This window comes from Triturus cristatus, chromosome 1_1 (genome assembly GCF_964204655.1).
Source record: "Triturus cristatus chromosome 1_1, aTriCri1.1, whole genome shotgun sequence".
Taxonomy (NCBI): Eukaryota; Metazoa; Chordata; class Amphibia; order Caudata; family Salamandridae; genus Triturus; species Triturus cristatus.
This window is the reverse complement of record NC_140579.1, coordinates 1,096,548,390-1,096,571,583: the sequence shown is the minus strand read 5'-3', so window position 1 is coordinate 1,096,571,583 and position 23,194 is coordinate 1,096,548,390.

Below are 23,194 nucleotides of genomic sequence, written 5' to 3'. Positions count from 1 at the left end.
CGAAGGACACCTTACCTGCCTCTCCCTGGCCCCGGTGCGACGTGGCAAGTGCCGTTGCGTGGCGGGCCTCTGGGAGCAGATTCCAGCCTCACTTCCTGCTGGTCAGCGCTCTAGCTCTTCAGGCGCCCAGCACCATTTAAGGCCTCTCAAATGCGCTCGCGCAGCGGACGCAGCAGTCACTGATCCTGGGACGCTGCAAGCTGCTCTGTGCGAACATTCGTTTTTTAGCCACCTGAATATTTTTAACCCCACTTTGCTGCTACAAATCATTGTCAGGTTTTAACCTTTATGTGTGATAACATGTGATATTGTGTATCTGCACTGGTGGCACTACGAAGGACACCTTACCTGCCTCTCCCTGGCCCCGGTCCGACGCGGCAAGTGCTGTTGCACGCAGGGCCTCTGGGAGCAGATTCCAGCCTCACTTCCTGCTGGTTAGCGCTCTAGCTCTTCAGGCGCCCAGCACCATTTAAGGCCTCTCAAATGCGCACGCGCAGCGGACGCAGCAGTCACTGATCCTGAGACGCTGCAAGCTGCTCTGTGCGAAGATTCGTTTTTAGCCACCTGAATATTTTTAACCCCTCTTTGCTGCTACAAATCATTGTCAGGTTTTAACCTTTATGTGTGATAACATGTGATATTGTGTATCTGCACTGTTGGCACTACGAAGGACACCTTACCTGCCTCTCCCTGGCAACGGTCCGACGCGGCAAGTGCCGTTGCGCGGAGGGCCTCTGGGAGCAGATTCCAGCCTCACTTCCTGCTGGTCAGCGCTCTAGCTCTTCAGGCGCCCAGCACCATTTAAGGCCTCTCAAATGCGCACGCGCAGCGGACGCAGCAGTCACTGATCCTGAGACGCTGCAAGCTGCTCTGTGCGAAGATTCGTTTTTTAGCCACCTGAATATTTTTAACCCCACTTTGCTGCTACAAATCATTGTCAGGTTTTAACCTTTATGTTTGATAACATGTGATATTGTGTATCTGCACTGTTGGAACTACGAAGGACAGCTTACCTGCCTCTCCCTAGCCCCGGTCCGACGCGGCAAGTGCCGTTGCGCGGAGGGCCTCTGGGAGCAGATTCCAGCCTCACTTCCTGTTGGTTAGCGCTCTAGCTCTTCAGGCGCATAGCAAAATTTAAGGCCTCTCAAATGCGCACGTGCAGTGGACGCAGCAGTCACTGACCCTGAGACGCTGCAAGCTGCTGTGTGCGAAGATTCGTTTTTTAGCCACCTGAATATTTTTAACCCCACTTTGCTGCTACAAATCATTGTCAGGTTTTAACCTTTATGTGTGATAACATGTGATATTGTGTATCTGCACTGTTGGCACTACGAAGGACACCTTACTTGCCTCTCCCTGGCCACGGTCCGACACGGCAAGTGCCGTTGCGCGGAGGGCCTCTGGGAGCAGATTCCAGCCTCACTTCCTGCTGGTCAGCGCTCTAGCTCTTCAGGCGCCCAGCACCATTTAAGGCCTCTCAAATGCGGTCGCGCAGCGGACGCAGCAGTCCCTGATCCTGGGACGCTGCAAGCTGCTCTGTGCGAAGATTCGTTTTTTAGCCACCTGAATATTTTTAACCCCACTTTGCTGCTACAAATCATTGTCAGGTTTTAACCTTTATGTGTGATAACATGTGATATTGTGTATCTGCACTGGTGGCACTACGAAGGACACCTTACCTGCCTCTCCCTGGCCCCGGTCCGACGCGGCAAGTGCTGTTGCACGCAGGGCCTCTGGGAGCAGATTCCAGCCTCACTTCCTGCTGGTTAGCGCTCTAGCTCTTCAGGCGCCCAGCACCATTTAAGGCCTCTCAAATGCGCTCGCGCAGCGGACGCAGCAGTCACTGATCCTGGGACGCTGCAAGCTGCTCTGTGCGAAGATTCGGTTTTTAGCCACCTGAATATTTTTAACCCCACTTTGCTGCTATAAATCATTGTCAGGTTTTAACCTTTATGTGTGATAACATGTGATATTGTGTATCTGCACTGTTGGCACTACGAAGGACACCTTACCTGCCTCTCCCTGGCCCCGGTCCGACGCGGTAAGTGCCGTTGCGCGGAGGGCCTCTGGGAGCAGATTCCAGCCTCACTTCCTGCTGGTCAGCGCTCTAGCTCTTCAGGCGCCCAGCACCATTTAAGGCCTCTCAAATGCGCACGCGCAGCGGACGCAGCAGTCACTGATCCTGAGACGCTGCAAGCTGCTCTGTGCGAAGATTCGTTTTTTAGCCACCTGAATATTTTTAACCCCACTTTGCTGCTACAAATCATTGTCAGGTTTTAACCTTTATGTTTGATAACATGTGATATTGTGTATCTGCACTGTTGGAACTACGAAGGACAGCTTACCTGCCTCTCCCTAGCCCCGGTCCGACGCGGCAAGTGGCGTTGCGCGGAGGGCCTCTGGGAGCAGATTCCACCCTCACTTCCTGTTGGTTAGCGCTCTAGCTCTTCAGGCGCCTAGCACCATTTAAGGCCTCTCAAATGCGCACGCGCAGCGGACGCAGCAGTCACTGATCCTGAGACGCTGCAAGCTGCTCTGTGCGAAGATTCGTTTTTTAGCCACCTGAATATTTTTAACCCCACTTTGGTGCTACAAATCATTGTCAGGTTTTAACCTTTATGTGTGATAACGTGATATTGTGTATCTGCACTGTTGGCACTACGAAGGACACCTTACCTGCCTCTCTCTGGCCCCGGTCCGACGCGGCAAGTGCAGTTGCGCGGAGGGCCTCTGGGAGCAGATTTCAGCCTCACTTCCTGCTGGTCAGTGCTCTAGCTCTTCAGGCGCCCAGCACCATTTAAGGCCTCTCAAATGCGCTCGCGCAGCGGACGCAGCAGTCACTGATCCTGGGACGCTGCAAGCTGCTCTGTGCGAAGATTCGTTTTTTAGCCACCTGAATATTTTTAACCCCACTTTGCTGCTAAAAATCATTGTCAGGTTTTAACCTTTATGTGTGATAACATGTGATATTGTGTATCTGCACTGGTGGCACTACGAAGGACACCTTACCTGCCTCTCCCTGGCCCCGGTCCGACGCGGCAAGTGCTGTTGCGCGCAGTGCCTCTGGGAGCAGATTCCAGCCTCACTTCCTGCTGGTTAGCGCTCTAGCTCTTCAGGCGCCCAGCACCATTTAAGGCCTCTCAAATGCGCACGCGCAGCGGACGCAGCAGTCACTGATCCTGAGACGCTGCAAGCTGCTCTGTGCGAAGATTCGTTTTTTAGTCACCTGAATATTTTTAACCCCACTTTGCTGCTACAAATCATTGTCAGGTTTTAACCTTTATGTGTGATAACATGTGATATTGTGTATCTGCACTGTTGGCACTACGAAGGACACCTTACCTGCCTCTCCCTGGCCCCGGTCCGACGCGGCACGTGCTGTTGCACGCAGGGCCTCTGGGAGCAGATTCCAGCCTCACTTGCTGCTGGTTAGCGCTCTAGCTCTTCAGGCGCCCAGCACCATTTAAGGCCTCTCAAATGCGCACGCGCAGCGGACGCAGCAGTCACTGATCCTGAGACGCTGCAAGCTGCTCTGTGCGAAGATTCGTTTTTTAGCCACCTGAACATTTTTAACCCCACTTTTCTGCTACAAATCATTGTCAGGTTTTAACCTTTATGTGTGATAACATGTGATATTGTGTATCTGCACTGTTGGCACTACGAAGGACACCTTACCTGCCTCTCCCTGGCCCCGGTCCAACGCGGCAAGTGCCGTTGCGCGGAGGGCCTCTGGGAGCAGATTCCAGCCTCACTTCCTGCAGGTCAGCGCTCTAGCTCTTCAGGCGCCCAGCACCATTTAAGGCCTCTCAAATGCGCACGCGCAGCGGACGCAGCAGTCACTGATCCTGAGACGCTGCAAGCTGCTCTGTGCGAAGATTCGTTTTTTTGCAACCTGAATATTTTTAACCCCACTTTGCTGCTACAAATCATTGTCAGGTTTTAACCTTTATGTGTGATAACATGTGATATTGTGTATCTGCACTGTTGGCACTACGAAGGACACCTTACTTGCCTCTCCCTGGCCACGGTCCGACACGGCAAGTGCCGTTGCGCGGAGGGCCTCTGGGAGCAGATTCCAGCCTCACTTCCTGCTGGTCAGCGCTCTAGCTCTTCAGGCGCCCAGCACCATTTAAGGCCTCTCAAATGCGCTCGCGCAGCGGACGCAGCAGTCCCTGATCCTGGGACGCTGCAAGCTGCTCTGTGCGAAGATTCGTTTTTTAGCCACCTGAATATTTTTAACCCCACTTTGCTGCTACAAATCATTGTCAGGTTTTAACCTTTATGTGTGATAACGTGATATTGTGTATCTGCACTGTTGGCACTACGAAGGACACCTTACCTGCCTCTCCCTGGCCCCGGTGCGACGCGGCAAGTGCCGTTGCGCGGAGGGCCTCTGGGAGCAGATTCCAGCCTCACTTCCTGCTGGTTAGCGCTCTAGCTCTTCAGGCGCCCAGCACCATTTAAGGCCTCTCAAATGCGCTCGCGCAGCGGACGCAGCAGTCACTGATCCTGGGACGCTGCAAGCTGCTCTGTGCGAAGATTCGTTTTTTAGCCACCTGAATATTTTTAACCCCACTTTGCTGCTACAAATCATTGTCAGGTTTTAACCTTTATGTTTGATAACATGTGATATTGTGTATCTGCACTGTTGGAACTACGAAGGACAGCTTACCTGCCTCTCCCTAGCCCCGGTCAGACGCGGCAAGTGGCGTTGCGCGGAGGGGGATGTATGACGTTACAACGCACACTTTTACAATGCATGCACTTACAACGCATTTTTTACAACGCAAAATCCATTACAACGCATGACACTACAACGCATTTTTAAAAACTACCTTTACAACGCATTCCATTATATCGCATACTACCTTTACAACGCATACCATTACAACGCATAATATTACATTGCATTTAAGGTAAGTATTGGATAGTATAGGGGTAAAAATTACTATTCTTACTCCAGGGGGTGCAACAGTAGGGTAAGTGTTGGATAGTATAGGGGTAAAAATTACTATTCTAACTCCAGGGGGTGCAACAGTAGGGTAAGTGTTGGGTAATATAGGGGTAAAAATTACTATTCTAACTCCAGGGGGTGCAACAGTAGGGCAAGTGTTGGATAGTATAGGGGTAAAAATTACTATTCTAACTCCAGGGGGTGCAACAGTAGGGTAAGTGTTGGATAGTATAGGGGTAAAAATTACTATTCTAACTCCAGGGGGTGCAACAGTAGGGCAAGTGTTGGATAGTATAGGGGTAAAAATTACTATTCTAACTCCAGGGGGTGCAACAGTAGGGCAAGTGTTGGATAGTATAGGGGTAAAAATTACTATTCTAACTCCAGGGGGTGCAACAGTAGGGCAAGTGTTGGATAGTATAGGGGTAAAAATTACTATTCTAACTCCAGGGGGTGCAACAGTAGGGTAAGTGTTGGATAGTATAGGGGTAAAAATTACTATTCTAACTCCAGGGGGTGCAACAGTAGGGTAAGTGTTGGATAGTGTAGGGGTTTTAATGTAATATTATGCGTTGTAATGGTATGCGTTGTAAAGGTAGTATGCGATATAATGGAATGCGTTGTAAAGGTAGTTTTTAAAAATGCGTTGTAGTGTCATGCGTTGTAATGGAATGCGTTGTAATGGATTTTGCGTTGTAAAAAATGCGTTGTAAGTGTAGTGCGTTGTAAAAGTTGCGTTGTAAAGTTTGTTCCCCGCGGAGGGCCTCTGGGAGCAGATTCCACCCTCACTTGCTGCTGGTTAGCGCTCTAGCTCTTCAGGCGCCCAGCACCATTTAAGGCCTCTCAAATGCGCACGCGCAGCGGACGCAGCAGTCACTGATCCTGAGACGCTGCAAGCTGCTCTGTGCGAAGATTCGTTTTTTAGCCACCTGAACATTTTTAACCCCACTTTGCTGCTACAAATCATTGTCAGGTTTTAACCTTTATGTGTGATAACATGTGATATTGTGTATCTGCACTGTTGGCACTACGAAGGACACCTTACCTGCCTCTCCCTGGCCCCGGTCCGACGCGGCAAGTGCCGTTGCGCAGAGGGCCTCTGGGAGCAGATTCCAGCCTCACTTCCTGCTGGTCAGCGCTCTAGCTCTTCAGGCGCCCAGCACCATATAAGGCCTCTCAAATGCGCACGCGCAGCGGACGCAGCAGTCACTGATCCTGAGACGCAGCAAGCTGCTCTGTGCGAAGATTCGTTTTTTAGCCACCTGAATATTTTTAACCCCACTTTGCTGCTACAAATCATTGTCAGGTTTTAACCTTTATGTGTGATAACATGTGATATTGTGTATCTGCACTGTTGGAACTACGAAGGACACCATACCTGCCTCTCCCTGGCCACGGTCCGACACGGCAAGTGCCGTTGCGCGGATGGCCTCTGGGAGCAGATTCCAGCCTCACTTCCTGCTGGTCAGCGCTCTAGCTCTTCAGGCGCCCAGCACCATTTAAGGCCTCTCAAATGCGCACGCTCAGCGGACGCAGCAGTCACTGATCCTGAGACGCTGCAAGCTGCTCTGTGCGAAGATTCGTTTTTTAGCCACCTGAATATTTTTAACCCCACTTTGCTGCTACAAATCATTGTCAGGTTTTAACCTTTATGTGTGATAACATGATATTGTGTATCTGCACTGGTGGCACTACGAAGGACACCTTACCTGCCTCTCCCTGGCCCCGGTCCGACGTGGCAAGTGCTGTTGCACGCAGGCCCTCTGGGAGCAGATTCCAGCCTCACTTCCTGCTGGTTAGCTCTCTCGCTCATCAGGCGCCCAGCACCATTTAAGGCCTCTCAAATGCGCACGCGCAGCGGACGCAGCAGTCACTGATCCTTAGACGCTGCAAGCTGCTCTGTGCAAAGATTCGTTTTTTAGCCACCTGAATATTTTTAACCCCACTTTGCTGCTACAAATCATTGTCAGGTTTTAACCTTTATGTGTGATAACATGTGATATTGTGTATCTGCACTGTTGGCACTACGAAGGACACCTTACCTGCCTCTCCCTGGCCCCGGTCCGACTCGGCAAGTGCCGTTGCGCGGAGGGCCTCTGGGAGCAGATTCCAGCCTCACTTCCTGCTGGTCAGCGCTCTAGCTCTTCAGGCGCCCAGCACCATTTAAGGCCTCTCAAATGCGCACGCGCAGCGGACGCAGCAGTCACTGATCCTGGGACGCTGAAGCTGCTCTGTGCGAAGATTCGTTTTTTAGCCACCTGAATATTTTTAACCCCAATTTGCTGCTACAAATCATTGTCAGGTTTTAACCTTTATGTGTGATAATGTGATATTGTGTATCTACACTGGTGGCACTACGAAGGACACCTTACCTGCCTCTCCCTGGCCCCGGTCCGACGCGGCAAGTGCTGTTGCACGCAGGCCCTCTGGGAGCAGATTCCAGCCTCACTTCCTGCTGGTTAGCGCTCTAGCTCTTCAGGCGCCCAGCACCATTTAAGGCCTCTCAAATGCGCACGCGCAGCGGACGCAGCAGTCACTGATCCTGAGACGCTGCAAGCTGCTCTGTGCGAAGATTCGTTTTTTAGCCACCTGAATATTCTTAACCCCACTTTGCTGCTACAAATCATTGTCAGGTTTTAACCTTTATGTGTGATAACATGTGATATTGTGTATCTGCACTGTTGGCACTGTGAGAAGTTGGCCTGATATGTAGTGCTCACTATTCTAGTGATCACTGTGTATCATTCCAAACGACCCTTATTGATGATTGGTTGTAAGTCAACCTTTTAGACCAGCTATCCTAGTAGCGTGGATACGAGCAGTCTTAGGCTAAACTCTAGAGGGCGTGTTAAGCCAGCTGTTTACCATCACATATACCCCTTGAACACCAAGTGAAAGGACACCACACAAGTTGTTATGAAAATAAAAGGATATTTATTTATCACAGGACTACCCTGGCTCTTTATGAGTCAGGGAGCTAAGCACACCACAAAACTCTTAGGAAAATACTTTAGTTGCACAATTTACACAAATGCCCGAGGGGCACGAGAAACCACCTACACTAACAGTGAAATGCGAATGGTTAGAGTCTGGAGATACTGATCCCGGAGTGATCCGATCAGTGGGACTAAACGAAAAAGGAACTGGACACTTGTAGAGCGAACCTGCGATGGATCACCGAGATGCTCGAGTTACCTAGCCCGGAGGCTGCGGCTGCGTGAAGTTCGTCAAGATGTCGGGAGTCCTCGTGTAGTCTCAGGAGCCTGAAAGAAGAAGTTGCTGGCAGGCGACCAGTGACGATGTTCAGAGCGATCCAAGCCTGGATCGGTGGTGAAGGAAAACCTGAAAGCAGAGGGGACTCAGTTCTCAACCGCTAGCCAGCGATCGTGTGGGTACCAGGAGGGTACCGGCGGAAGTCACCTCGACCAGGGGAGTGGGTGACGTCGGACTCGGCTGTTCCTCGGACCGGGAGGCGCGGTGGCGACCAGGATGGAGGGCGAGCTGTCCCACGAAGGTGTCTGCTGTCGATGATGCTGGGCCCAGGAAGGGGCAGCGGATCTTGGCAGTGGCCACCCAAGCGGGGGAGTCAAGATGGCGTCGGGAGTGGACCAGGAGGGTCCGGGGTACTCCTCTGTTGAAGGGGAGCAAGAGCCAGTCTGGAGCAACCAGACTAGTGATGAAACAAAACGTGGTGCGTCGTGAAGCGGGCCACAAGCCGGTCGGCAAGTGGTCGGACAACGCGGTGAACAGCAAGGAGCGGAAGGGCCCCCACGCAGATCTCGTGGATGCTGGGGAGACAGACTTCGATGCTGGAGCTGCTCAGGGTTTAGGGTTTCTCAAACCCTAGGTGCACTCACTCGAGGGTCCCTCGGTGGGCGTGCTAGATAAGCGTCGTGCAGGTCCTGAAGATAGCCGGTCCCGCAGGTCTCGTCACACCTACGACTCTCAGCTGAGCTGATGAGGGAGGTAAAAGGTCAGAGATGGCAGGGAACTCGGGTCTCGTCGAGCTGGGCAGTCTTGATCCGTAGGAGAGACTTACAGCAAACCGCAAGCGCTTAGGTGGTGCCTGCTGGTGCAGGGTGGCTACTCCTTAGCCACAAGGGAGAGTCTTCAGAAATAGTCAAGAGTTCCTTTCGTGGAAAGTGGTTCGTGATTCGGAGGTATCCGATTATCTGATTATCCAATTTGGGAAGGGGACTCGCTCCTACCTTTATTCTAAGAAAAGGGGCTGGCCCGTGACTAGGTTCTACCTATGGGTGGAGCCAGGAGGGGGGTGGTTACACCCCTATCCTTTGTCCGGCTTCGCGCCAGCTCAGGGGCCGGTGTGCCCCTGAAACTGGTTTGAGCCGGGCTATGCACAGTGAGCACCGGGGTGCCACTTGCAGTCACCTTCCTTTCAGCCCTGCCCACCTGGGATACACAAACCCTGTCTGGGACGGTGCTAACACCGCCCTCGACGGGAAACCCTTTGTCCAAGCTCCCTTTGCTGGAAGGTCCCCCAGCAGCGGGAGGTCAGACTTGTGTCTGGTGGCAGCATCCATTTTGTGATGCTAAGGCTTGAGTCAACTTTAACCGGGTTCAAGGTTACTTCCATGTCGTGTCCCTCTAAAAGGGGGGGAATGCCAACCCCGTCACCCGGACTGGCGAGGGGTTCGTATTCCCATTCGTATGACACCTTACTCGACATGTGTAGGTGATGCGAGGCCAAAGTTAGCAAATAACCGCTAGGATTATAAGGCATTAAAAGTAGTTGGCCCGCGTCACCATGGAACGGCTATTAGGACTTGGTTCCACAAGCCGTCGACGGGCTCAGCTCGCGCCAGAGCACCGTCCCACATGATCCCCTGCACTCTGCCTTCAGGATTGATAAGGCCTGCCATAGGAGTGACTGATAGGAACCCATGTGTCCATGTTAGGGTTTAGGTGTAGGAATACTACACCTACAGCAACGGGTGATTACACCACGTGGCCCCAGCTGTCGTGCAGCCAGTTGTGTCAGATTTGGGCGGCCATTCCAGGGGTGGCATAATACATGCTTCAGCCCCTGGTAGGCCCTGGGTACACCGATGCCCTGGATACCTGTGGTATGCTGAGACAGGGACTGACAAGGCGGCCCAGTTCCAATTAGTGGATGCACCTAACGTACATGTGTGTTAATTTCGAGAGAGAACAGCTAGGCTGTGGGTCTGATTGGCAGGCCCACAGCCGGAGAAAGTCGTAAACCAATGAAGCAAAAGCAAAAAATCTGGGTGATCATAGGATTGCAGACCCTACTCTCCTACATGACCCCCCCCCCAAACTTTGGGACAATAAGCTAACCTTGACCAGGTGAGTCTTCTTGCTCTAAGTGGAAATACCTGGAGAGCCCATCTGCATTGCCATGATCAGTGCCAGGTCTATGCTCCACTGTGAAGTCCATCCCCTGTAGGGAAATGGACCACCTAAGTAGTTTGGGGTTTTCACCCTTCATTTGATTTAGCCACAAGAGGGGCTTATGGTCGGTCTGAATCTTGAAGTGAGTGCCAAACAAGTATGGCCTCAACTTCTTCAGGGCCCAAACCACAGCAAAGGCCTCCCTCTCAATAGCTGACCAATTCTTCTCTCTGGGGGTCAGCCTCCTGCTAATAAAAGCTATGGGCTGGTCATGACCATCAAAATTCAGTTGCGATAGAACAGCTCCCACACCCAGCTCCGAAGCGTCTGTTTGGACAATGAATGGTTTGGAGTAGTCTGGACTCTTTAGGATAGGTGCTGTGCACATGGCCTGCTTTAGGTCATCGAATGCCTTCTGACAGCTTGCTGTCCACTGAACTTTTTTTGGCATCTTTTTACTTGTCAGGTCGTTTAGCGGGGTCACAATGGATCCATAATTTCTGACAAATTTCCGGTAATAACCAGTCAGGCCCAAGAAAGCTCGAACCTGAGTCTGGGTGGTTGGAGGAGCCCAGTCCTGGATGGCCTGTATTTTGCTCTCCAATGGTTGAACCTGGCCTCCACCTACAAGGTGGCCCAGGTATACAACCTGTGTCTGCCCTATCTGGCACTTGGTGGCCTTGATAGTGAGGCCTGCCTTCTGCAGGGCCTCTAACACTTTCCTCAGGTGGACCAGGTGATCCTCCCAGGTGGAGCTAAAGACAGCGATATCGTCCAGATACGCCGCACAGAAGTCGTCCAACCCAGTGAGAACTCGATTCACCAGCCTTTGGAAGGTGGCAGGTGCATTTTTCAACCCAAAGGGCATTACCACGAACTGATAGTGCCCACCCGGGGTAGAAAATGCTGTTTTGGGCTTGGCCTCCTCAGCTAACCTGATTTGCCAATACCCAGCTGTCAGGTCAAACGTACTTAAGTAGCTGGCCGAGGCCAACCGGTCGATAAGTTCGTCTGCTCTTGGTATCGGGTGGGCGTCAGTCTTAGTGACTGCATTGAGACCTCTGTAGTCCACGCAGAACCTCATCTCTTTCTTACCGCCCTGGGTGTGAGGTTTCGGCACGAGCACTACGGGACTAGCCCAGGGGCTGTCCGAGGGTTCAATGACTCCCAGCTCCAACATTTTCTGCACCTCTGTCTTGATGCAGTCTCTGACATGATCAGGTTGCCGATAGATTTTACTCTTGACGGGCAGACTGTCCCCAGTGTCGACCTCATGGGTACACCACTTGGTCTGACTGGGTGTCAGAGAGAACATATGTCGAAAGGATTGAAGAACCTGTTTACAATCCTCTTGTTGATGTCCAGAGAGGCTGCCACAAAAGACAACACCATCTACTGATCCATCGTCAGGGTTCTGAGAGAGCAGGTCTGGGAGAGGGTCACTCTCCTCCTCCTGTCCCTCATCTGTGGCCATGAGCAAGCCCATGCCCTCCCTGTCGACATATGCCTTGAGCCTGTTTACATGGAGCACCCTGTGGGGGCTCCGAGGAGTTCCCAGGTCTACCAAGTAGGTGACCTCTCCCTTTTGCTCAATGATCGTGTGGGGCCCAGACCATTTGTCTTTGAGTGCTGCTGGGGCCACTGGCTCCAGCACCCACACCTTCTGTCCAGGCTGGTACACAGTCAGGACAGCCTTTTGGTCGTGCCAAGCTTTCTGTAATTCTTGGCTCGCCTCCAGGTTTTTAGACGCCTTTTCCATGTACTCCGCCATCCGCGAGCGGAGACCGAGCACATAGTCCACAATGTTTGATGCCGGCTTTCTGAGAGGTCTCTCCCATCCTTCCTTTACCAAACAAAGGGGTCCCCTTACAGGATGTCCGAACAGAAGCTCGAAAGGGCTGTAGCCAACCCCCTTCTGTGGGACCTCTCTGTAGGCGAACAAGAGGCAGGGTATCAGGACATCCCATCTCCGCCGAAGCTTTTCAGGTAGTCCGTGAATCATCCCTTTTAGGGTCCGGTTGAATCTCTCAACCAGCCCATTGCATTGTGGGTGATAGGGTGTGGTGAACTTGTAGTTGACACCACATTCCTTCCACATAGCAGTCAGATATCCCGACATGAAGTTTGCACCTCTGTCTGAGACGACCTCCTTAGGGAAGCCCACTCTGGAGAACACTCCAAGTAGGGCCCGTGCCACCACAGGTGCTGTAGTGGTCCTAAGGGGAATAGCTTCAGGATACCTGGTGGCGTGGTCCACCACCACCAGTATGAACTTGTGCCCTGATGCTGTCTGGGGTTCCATTGGTCCGACAATGTCGATCCCCACTCGTTCAAAGGGTACCCCCACCACTGGCAGTGGTATGAGGGGGGCCTTTGTCGTGCCACCTGACTTACCACTGGCTTGGCAAGTGACACAGGAGCGGCAAAACTCCTTCGTATCTTCGGACATGTGGGGCCAGTGAAAGTGTGGAACAATTCTGTCCCAAGTCTTATTCTGGCCTAAGTGACCTGCAAGGGAAATCTCGTGGGCCAAGGTGAGAAGGAAACCTCTCAGAGACAAGGGGATGACCAACCTCCTGGTCGCACCAGGTTTGGGGTCTCTTGCCTCGGAGTACAGGAGTCCATCGTCCCAGTACACTTTGTGGGTACCTGTGGCGTTCCCTGCAGCCTCAGCAGCGGCCTGCTGTCTGAGGGGTTCAAGGGAGGGGCAGTCTAACTGTGCCTTCCCCAGGTCTTCCCTGGAGGGTCCCCCTGAGCCCAGAAACTCAACCTGACCAGGTTCAAGCTCTTGCGGCTCAGTTTCCCTCAGTTCTTTAAGGTCAGCCTCCTCGGAGACTTGATCCACGACCTGGGGCAAGGGGGAAGGCGAAGCCTTACCCTTACTGCTCCTTTTCTTGGAAGGTGCCTGGTCCGTTCTTCCAGGATCCAGAACCTGTTCAGTGGGGCATCTTTTGGCCTGTGACCTGGTCACAGCAAGGACATGTGCTGGCAAGCCTAACATCTCCATGTGAGTCCTCTGCTCCACCTCTGACCATTGTGACGTTTCCAAATCATTGCCCAACAGACATTCTACGGGGAGGTCTGAACTAACCACAACCTTTTTCGGGCCACTTACCCCTCCCCAGGAGAAATCAACAACTGCCATACTGTGATTGGTAGTGACGTTGCTGGCATTGGTCACTAGGTAACTGGTACCTAGCATGATCTGTCCAGGGTCCACGAAGTTAGGCGTCACCATGGTGACACTGGCACACGTGTCCCTGTAGGCCTGAGCCACTCTTCCATTTATCAAAGGTGTCTGTCTGTATTTGCCCAAAGTATTGGGACTGGCGTCAGGGGACATATCCATATCCCCTGTACAGACAAGGACGGCCTGAGTGAGCGTGCCGACTAAGTCGTCACTCCCCTCGGTTCCCAAGGTTAACCCAACTAATGCCTTGGGAGGCGCACTACCACTGCTGACTGTACTAGGGGGTGCAGGTGCCTTAGGGGCTGCAGTGGCAGGAGTTTGCCCTCCTTTCTTGGTGCACTCACTAAACCAGTGAGTCTTACTTTTACAGTATTGGCACCACCTTTTTGACTGGCCTTCTTGAGTCTTCTTCTTCTGCGAAGCCTGACCCCCACCCTCTTTGGTTTGTTGGGGACCTGTCGAAGACTTCTGGTCATTTTGTTCGTTCTTGTTACCCTTCTGGTCTGCTTTCTTCTGACCACCCTGGTTCTGATTCTGGTTCTGCTTGACCCTTGTTCTGACCCATCTGTCCGCCTTCTTTCCCAATTCTTGGGGAGAGGTCAGATCCGAGTCGACAAGGTGCTGATGCAACAATTGGTTCTGACAGTTGTTTAAAATCTGTTCTCGCATGATAAGATTGTACAATCCTGTGTAATCAGTAACCTTGCTACCCAGCAACCAGCCTTCCAAAGCCTTAGTGGCACAATCGACAAAGTCAGCCCAATCCTGAGACTGAATTTTCTGGGTGTCCCGGAACAGCACCCGGTACTGTTCCGTGGTTAAGCCGAACCCATCAATCAGTGTGTTCTTCAGGACCTGGTAGTTGTTAGCATCCTCAGCTCTTGTAGTGAGGAGCTTGTCCCTTCCTTTACCTTCAAAGGAAAGCCACAGTATAGCTGCCCACTGACTTGGGGGGACGCACTGGACAGTGCAGGCCCTCTCCAAGGCAGTTATCCACTTGTGGATGTCGTCCCCTTGTTTAAAGGGGGGCACGATTTTACTCAGGTGTCTAGTGTCTATACCCCTGTCTTTCTCTCTAAGGAGAATGCTGCCACCAGTGGGATCTAACCCACTTAATTTCTGTTCTCGGGCCAAGGCAAGTCTTTCTTTGGCGAGGGCAAGTTCTTCCCGCTCGATCCTCAGATTGACCTCCCGCATCTTCGCTTCATGCTCCCTCCTCTGAGGGGAAGTCATTCCTCTCTGAGAGGATGCCTGAGAGACATGTGTATGAACCGATCTGCCAGAGCCTCTGGAGAGAGACCTAGCTCGTCCGTTCCCAAGGTTAAGCCTGCTTGAGCGTGGGCCCGGGGCTCCCCCAGTTCCATTCTCATGCCTGCTTAAGTTGGTCCTTGTAAGCCTGCCGACTACCGCTGGACCTTTGTCTGCCTCGTCTCCCGATAACTCGTCCTCGTCCTCCTCCTCTGTGTGAGGGTCGAGGTCCGGGTCACCGAGGGTTCCCTCTAAGGGCGGCATGTTCCCATCTGCACTGGGGGGACCTGTGTTAGAGGACCTCCTAGCATCGTACGCCTCTAAGAGACCTATCAGTATTGCGATGGTAGGGTTAGAACCCTGGTTTAGCTTCCTGGAGGCACACAGTTGTCGCATCTCCTTGAAGCTAAGAGTTGCATATCGTGACACGACCTGTGGAGGGTCACTGACCACTAAGGGAGTCTGCGAAGACTCTCCGTGGATCGACATGCTTTTCTAGTGAGGTGTAAGTGTTGCACCTACCTACACTATGGGTTTACCTACTGATCCCTTGCTAGGAGTTGTAGTCAGGGTGTGCTAAGCCCTGTTACACTACAACAGCCGGTTCAGTAGAACTCGGAGTATTCTAAGTTAAGTTATATGTACCTGGGTACTTATGTGATCTTTCACTGCGATATTCTTAGGATACGTGTGTGGTAAAACAACAGCAAGCTCAAATCCCACCGCTGCCACCAATGTGAGAAGTTGGCCTGATATGTAGTGCTCACTATTCTAGTGATCACTGTGTATCATTCCTAACGACCCTTATTGATGATTGGTTGTAAGTCAACCTTTTAGACCAGCTATCCTAGTAGCGTGGATACGAGCAGTCTTAGGCTAAACTCTGCAGACCCTACTCTCCTACAGGCACTACGAAGGACACCTTACCTGCCTCTCCCTGGCCACGGTCCGACGCGGCAAGTGCCGTTGCGCGGAGGGCCTCTGGGAGCAGATTCCAGCCTCACTTCCTGCTGGTCAGCGCTCTAGCTCTTCAGGCGCCCAGCACCATTTAAGGCCTCTCAAATGCGCACGTGCAGCGGACGCAGCAGTCACTGATCCTGAGACGCTGCAAGCTGCTCTGTGCGAAGATTCGTTTTTTAGCCCCCTGAATATTTTTAACCCCACTTTGCTGCTACAAATCATTGTCAGGTTTTAACCTTTATATGTGATAACATGTGATATTGTGTATCTGCACTGTTGGAACTACGAAGGACAGCTTACCTGCCTCTCCCTGGCCCCGGTCCAACGCGGCAAGTGCCGTTGCGCGGAGGGCCTCTGGGAACAGATTCCAGCCTCACTTCCTGCGGGTCAGCGCTCTAGCTCTTCAGGTGCCCAGCACCATTTAAGGCCTCTCAAATGCGCACGCGCAGCGGACGCAGCAGTCACTGATCCTGAGACGCTGCAAGCTGCTCTGTGCGAAGATTCGTTTTTTAGCCACCTGAATATCTTTAACCCCACTTTGCTGCTACAAATCATTGTCAGGTTTTAACCTTTATGTGTGATAACATGTGATATTGTGTATCTGCACTGTTGGCACTACGAAGGACACCTTACCTGCCTCTCCCTGGCCACGGTCCGACACGGCAAGTGCCGTTGCGCGGAGGGCCTCTGGGAGCAGATTCCAGCCTCACTTCCTGCTGGTCAGCGCTCTAGCTCTTCAGGCGCCCAGCACCATTTAGGGCCTCTCAAATGCGCACGCGCAGCGGACGCAGCAGTCACTGATCCTGAGACGCTGTAAGCTGCTCTGTGCGAAGATTCGTTTTTTAGCCACCTCAATATTTTTAACCCCACTTTGCTGCTACAAATCATTGTCAGGTTTTAACCTTTATGTGTGATAACATGTGATATTGTGTATCTGCACTGTTGGCACTACAAAGGACACCTTACCTGCCTCTCCCTTGCCCCTCTCCGATGCGGCAAGTGGCGTTGCGCGGAGGGCCTCTGGATGCAGATTCCAGCCTCACTTCCTGCTGGTTAGCGCTCTAGCTCATCAGGCGCCCAGCACCATTTAAGGCCTCTCAAATGCGCACGCACAGCGGACGCAGCAGTCACTGATCCTGAGACGCTGCAAGCTGCTCTGAGCGAAGATTCGTTTTTTAGCCACCTGAATATTTTTAACCCCACTTTGCTGCTACAAATCATTGTCAGGTTTTAACCTTTATGTGTGATAACATGTGATATTGTGTATCTGCACTGTTGGCACTACGAAGGACACCTTACCTGCCTCTCCCTGGCCCCGGTCCGACGCGGCAAGTACTGTTGCACGCAGTGCCTCTGGGAGCAGATTCCAGCCTCACTTGCTGCTGGTTAGCGCTCTAGCTCTTCAGGCGCCCAGCACCATTTAAGGCCTCTCAAATGCGCACGCGCAGCGGACGCAGCAGTCACTGATCCTGAGACGCTGCAAGCTGCTCTGTGCGAAGATTCGTTTTTTAGCCACCTGAACATTTTTAACCCCACTTTGCTGCTACAAATCATTGTCAGGTTTTAACCTTTATGTGTGATAACATGTGATATTGTGTATCTGCACTGTTGGCACTACGAAGGACACCTTACCTGCCTCTCCCTGGCCACGGTCCGACACGGCAAGTGCCATTGCGCGGAGGGCCTCTGGGAGCAGATTCCAGCCTCACTTCCTGCTGGTCAGCGCTCTAGCTCTTCAGGCGCCCAGCACCATTTAAGGCCTCTCAAATGCGCACGCGCAGCGGACGCAGCAGTCACTGATCCTGAGACGCTGCAAGCTGCTCTGTGCGAAGATTCGTTTTTTAGCCACCTGAATATTTTTAACCCCACTTTGCTGCTACAAATCATTGTCAGGTTTTAACCTTTATGTGTGATAACATGATATTGTGTATCTGCACTGGTGGCACTACGAAGGACACCTTACCTGCCTCTCCCTGGCCCCGGTCCGACGCGGCAAGTGCTGTTGCACGCAGGCCCTCTGGGAGCAGATTCCAGCCTCACTTCCTGCTGGTTAGCTCTCTAGCTCATCAGGCGCCCAGCACCATTTAAGGCCTCTCAAATGCACACGCGCAGCGGACGCAGCAGTCACTGATCCTGAGACGCTGCAAGCTGCTCTGTGCGAAGATTCGTTTTTTAGCCACCTGAATATTTTTAACCCCACTTTGCTGCTACAAATCATTGTCAGGTTTTAACCTTTATGTGTGATAACATGTGATATTGTGTATCTGCACTGTTGGCACTACGAAGGACACCTTACCTGCCTCTCCCTGGCCCCGGTCCGACTCGGCAAGTGCTGTTGCGCGGAGGGCCTCTGGGAGCAGATTCCAGCCTCACTTCCTGCTGGTCAGCGCTCTAGCTCTTCAGGCGCCCAGCACCATTTAAGGCCTCTCAAATGCGCACGCGCAGCGGACGCAGCAGTCACTGATCCTGGGACGCTGCAAGCTGCTCTGTGCGAAGATTCGTTTTTTAGCCACCTGAATATTTTTAACCCCACTTTGCTGCTACAAATCATTGTCAGGTTTTAACCTTTATGTGTGATAACGTGATATTGTGTATCTGCACTGGTGGCACTACGAAGGACACCTTACCTGCCTCTCCCTGGCCCCGGTCCGACGCGGCAAGGGCTTTTGCACGCAGGCCCTCTGGGAGCAGATTCCAGCCTCACTTCCTGCTGTTTAGCGCTCTAGCTCTTCAGGCGCCCAGCACCATTTAAGGCCTCTCAAATGCGCACGCGCAGCGGACGCAGCAGTCACTGATCCTGAGACGCTGCAAGCTGCTCTGTGCGAAGATTCGTTTTTTAGCCACCTGAATATTTTTAACCCCACTTTGCTGCTACAAATCATTGTCAGGTTTTAACCTTTATGTGTGATAACATGTGATATTGTGTATCTGCACTGTTGGAACTACGAAGGACAGCTTACCTGCCTCTCCCTGGCCCCGGTCCAACGCGGCAAGTGCCGTTGCGCGGAGGGCCTCTGGGAACAGATTCCAGCCTCACTTCCTGCGGGTCAGCGCTCTAGCTCTTCAGGTGCCCAGCACCATTTAAGGCCTCTCAAATGCGCACGCGCAGCGAACGCAGCAGTCACTGATCCTGAGATGCTGCAAGCTGCTCTGTGCGAAGATTAGTTTTTTAGCCACCTGAATATTTTTAACCCCACTTTGCTGCTACAAATCATTGTCAGGTTTTAACCTTTATGTGTGATAACATGTGATATTGTGTATCTGCACTGTTGGCACTACGAAGGACACCTTACCTGCCTCTCCCTGGCCACGGTCCAACACGGCAAGTGCCGTTGCGCGGAGGGCATCTGGGAGCAGATTCCAGCCTCACTTCCTGCTGGTCAGCGCTCTAGCTCTTCAGGCGCCCAGCACCATTTAAGGCCTCTCAAATGCGCACGCGCAGCGGACGCAGCAGTCACTGATCCTGAGACGCTGCAAGCTGCTCTGTGCGAAGATTCGTTTTTTAGCCACCTGAATATTTTTAACCCAACTTTGCTGCTACAAATCATTGTCAGGTTTTAACCTTTATGTGTGATAACATGTGATATTGTGTATCTGCACTGTTGGCACTACAAAGGACACCTTACCTGCCTCTCCCTTGCCACTCTCCGATGCGGCAAGTGGCGTTGCGCGGAGGGCCTCTGGACGCAGATTCCAGCCTCACTTCCTGCTGGTTAGCGCTCTAGCTCATCAGGCGCCCAGCACCATTTAAGGCCTCTCAAATGCGCACGCGCAGCGGACGCAGCAGTCACTGATCCTGAGACGCTGCAAGCTGCTCTGTGCGAAGATTCGTTTTTTAGCCACCTGAATATTTTTAACCCCACTTTGCTGCTACAAATCATTGTCAGGTTTTAACCTTTATGTGTGATAACATGTGATATTGTGTATCTGCACTGTTGGCACTACGAAGGACACCTTACCTGCCTCTCCCTGGCCCCAGGCCGACTCGGCAAGTGCCGTTGCGCGGAGGGCCTCTGGGAGCAGATTCCAGCCTCACTTCCTGCTGGTCAGCGCTCTAGCTCTTCAGGCGCCCAGCACCATTTAAGGCCTCTCAAACGCGCTCGCGCAGCGGACGCAGCAGTCACTGATCCTGGGACGCTGCAAGCTGCTCTGTGCGAAGATTCGTTTTTTAGCCACCTGAATATTTTTAACCCCACTTTGCTGCTACAAATCATAGTCAGGTTTTAACCTTTATGTGTGATAACATGTGATATTGTGTATCTGCACTGTTGGCACTACAAAGGACACCTTACCTGCCTCTCCCTTGTCCCTCTCCGATGCGGCAAGTGGCGTTGCGCGGAGGGCCTCTGGATGCAGATTCCAGCCTCACTTCCTGCTGGTTAGCGCTCTAGCTCATCAGGCGCCCAGCACCATTTAAGGCCTCTCAAATGCGCACGCACAGCGGACGCAGCAGTCACTGATCCTGAGACGCTGCAAGCTGCTCTGAGCGAAGATTCGTTTTTTAGCCACCTGAATATTTTTAACCCCACTTTGCTGCTACAAATCATTGTCAGGTTTTAACCTTTATGTGTGATAACATGTGATATTGTGTATCTGCACTGTTGGCACTACGAAGGACACCTTACCTGCCTCTCCCTAGCCCCGGTCCGACGCGGCAAGTGCTGTTGCACGCAGGGCCTCTGGGAGCAGATTCCAGCCTCACTTGCTGCTGGTTAGCGCTCTAGCTCTTCAGGCGCCCAGCACCATTTAAGGCCTCTCAAATGCGCACGCGCAGCAGACGCAGCAGTCACTGATCCTGAGACGCTGCAAGCTGCTCTGTGCGAAGATTCGTTTTTTAGCCACCTGAACATTTTTAACCCCACTTTGCTGCTACAAATCATTGTCAGGTTTTAACCTTTATGTGTGATAACATGTGATATTGTGTATCTGCACTGTTGGCACTACGAAGGACACCTTACCTGCCTCTCCCTGGCCACGGTGCGACACGGCAAGTGCCATTGCGCGGAGGGCCTCTGGGAGCAGATTCCAGCCTCACTTCCTGCTGGTCAGCTCTCTAGCTCTTCAGGCGCCCAGCACCATTTAAGGCCTCTCAAATGCGCACGCGCAGCGGACGCAGCAGTCACTGATCCTGAGACGCTGCAAGCTGCTCTGTGCGAAGATTCGTTTTTTAGCCACCTGAATATTTTTAACCCCACTTTGCTGCTACAAATCATTGTCAGGTTTTAACCTTTATGTGTGATAACATGATATTGTGTATCTGCACTGGTGGCACTACGAAGGACACCTTACCTGCCTCTCCCTGGCCCCGGTCCGACGCGGCAAGTGCTGTTGCACGCAGGCCCTCTGGGAGCAGATTCCAGCCTCACTTCCTGCTGGTTAGCTCTCTAGCTCATCAGGCGCCCAGCACCATTTAAGGCCTCTCAAATGCACACGCGCAGCGGATGCAGCAGTCACTGATCCAGAGACGCTGCAAGCTGCTCTGTGCGAAGATTCGTTTTTTAGCCACCTGAATATTTTTAACCCCACTTTGCTGCTACAAATCATTGTCAGGTTTTAACCTTTATGTGTGATAACATGTGATATTGTGTATCTGCACTGTTGGCACTACGAAGGACACCTTACCTGCCTCTCCCTGGCCCCGGTCCGACTCGGCAAGTGCTGTTGCGCGGAGGGCCTCTGGGAGCAGATTCCAGCCTCACTTCCTGCTGGTCAGCGCTCTAGCTCTTCAGGCGCCCAGCACCATTTAAGGCCTCTCAAATGCGCACGCGCAGCGGACGCAGCAGTCACTGATCCTGGGACGCTGCAAGCTGCTCTGTGCGAAGATTCGTTTTTTAGCCACCTGAATATTTTTAACCCCACTTTGCTGCTACAAATCATTGTCAGGTTTTAACCTTTATGTGTGATAACGTGATATTGTGTATCTGCACTGGTGGCACTACGAAGGACACCTTACCTGCCTCTCCCTGGCCCCGGTCCGACGCGGCAAGGGCTTTTGCACGCAGGCCCTCTGGGAGCAGATTCCAGCTTCACTTCCTGCTGGTTAGCGCTCTAGCTCTTCAGGCGCCCAGCACCATTTAAGGCCTCTCAAATGCGCACGCGCAGCGGACGCAGCAGTCACTGATCCTGAGACGCTGCAAGCTGCTCTGTGCGAAGATTCGTTTTTTAGCCACCTGAATATTTTTAACCCCACTTTGCTGCTACAAATCATTGTCAGGTTTTAACCTTTATGTGTGATAACATGTGATATTGTGTATCTGCACTGTTGGAACTACGAAGGACAGCTTACCTGCCTCTCCCTGGCACCGGTCCAACGCGGCAAGTGCCGTTGCGCGGAGGGCCTCTGGGAACAGATTCCAGCCTCACTTCCTGCGGGTCAGCGCTCTAGCTCTTCAGGTGCCCAGCACCATTTAAGGCCTCTCAAATGCGCACGTGCAGCGGACGCAGCAGTCACTGATCCTGAGACGCTGCAAGCTGCTCTGTGCGAAGATTAGTTTTTTAGCCACCTGAATATTTTTAACCCCACTTTGCTGCTACAAATCATTGTCAGGTTTTAACCTTTATGTGTGATAACATGTGATATTGTGTATCTGCACTGTTGGCACTACGAAGGACACCTTACCTGCCTCTCCCTGGCCCCGGTCCAACGCGGCAAGTGCCGTTGCGCGGAGGGCCTCTGGGAGCAGATTCCAGCCTCACTTCCTGCAGGTCAGCGCTCTAGCTCTTCAGGCGCCCAGCACCATTTAAGGCCTCTCAAATGCGCACGCGCAGCGGACGCAGCAGTCACTGATCCTGAGACGCTGCAAGCTGCTCTGTGCGAAGATTCGTTTTTTAGCAACCTGAATATTTTTAACCCCACTTTGCTGCTACAAATCATTGTCAGGTTTTAACCTTTATGTGTGATAACATGTGATATTGTGTATCTGCACTGTTGGCACTACGAAGGACACCTTACTTGCCTCTCCCTGGCCACGGTCCGACACGGCAAGTGCCGTTGCGCGGAGGGCCTCTGGGAGCAGATTCCAGCCTCACTTCCTGCTGGTCAGCGCTCTAGCTCTTCAGGCGCCCAGCACCATTTAAGGCCTCTCAAATGCGCTCGCGCAGCGGACGCAGCAGTCCCTGATCCTGGGACGCTGCAAGCTGCTCTGTGCGAAGATTCGTTTTTTAGCCACCTGAATATTTTTAACCCCACTTTGCTGCTACAAATCATTGTCAGGTTTTAACCTTTATGTGTGATAACGTGTGATATTGTGTATCTGCACTGGTGGCACTACGAAGGACACCTTACCTGCCTCTCCCTGGCCCCGGTCCGACGCGGCAAGTGCTGTTGCACGCAGGGCCTCTGGGAGCAGATTCCAGCCTCACTTCCTGCTGGTTAGCGCTCTAGCTCTTCAGGCGCCCAGCACCATTTAAGGCCTCTCAAATGCGCACGCGCAGCGGACGCAGCAGTCACTGATCCTGAGACGCTGCAA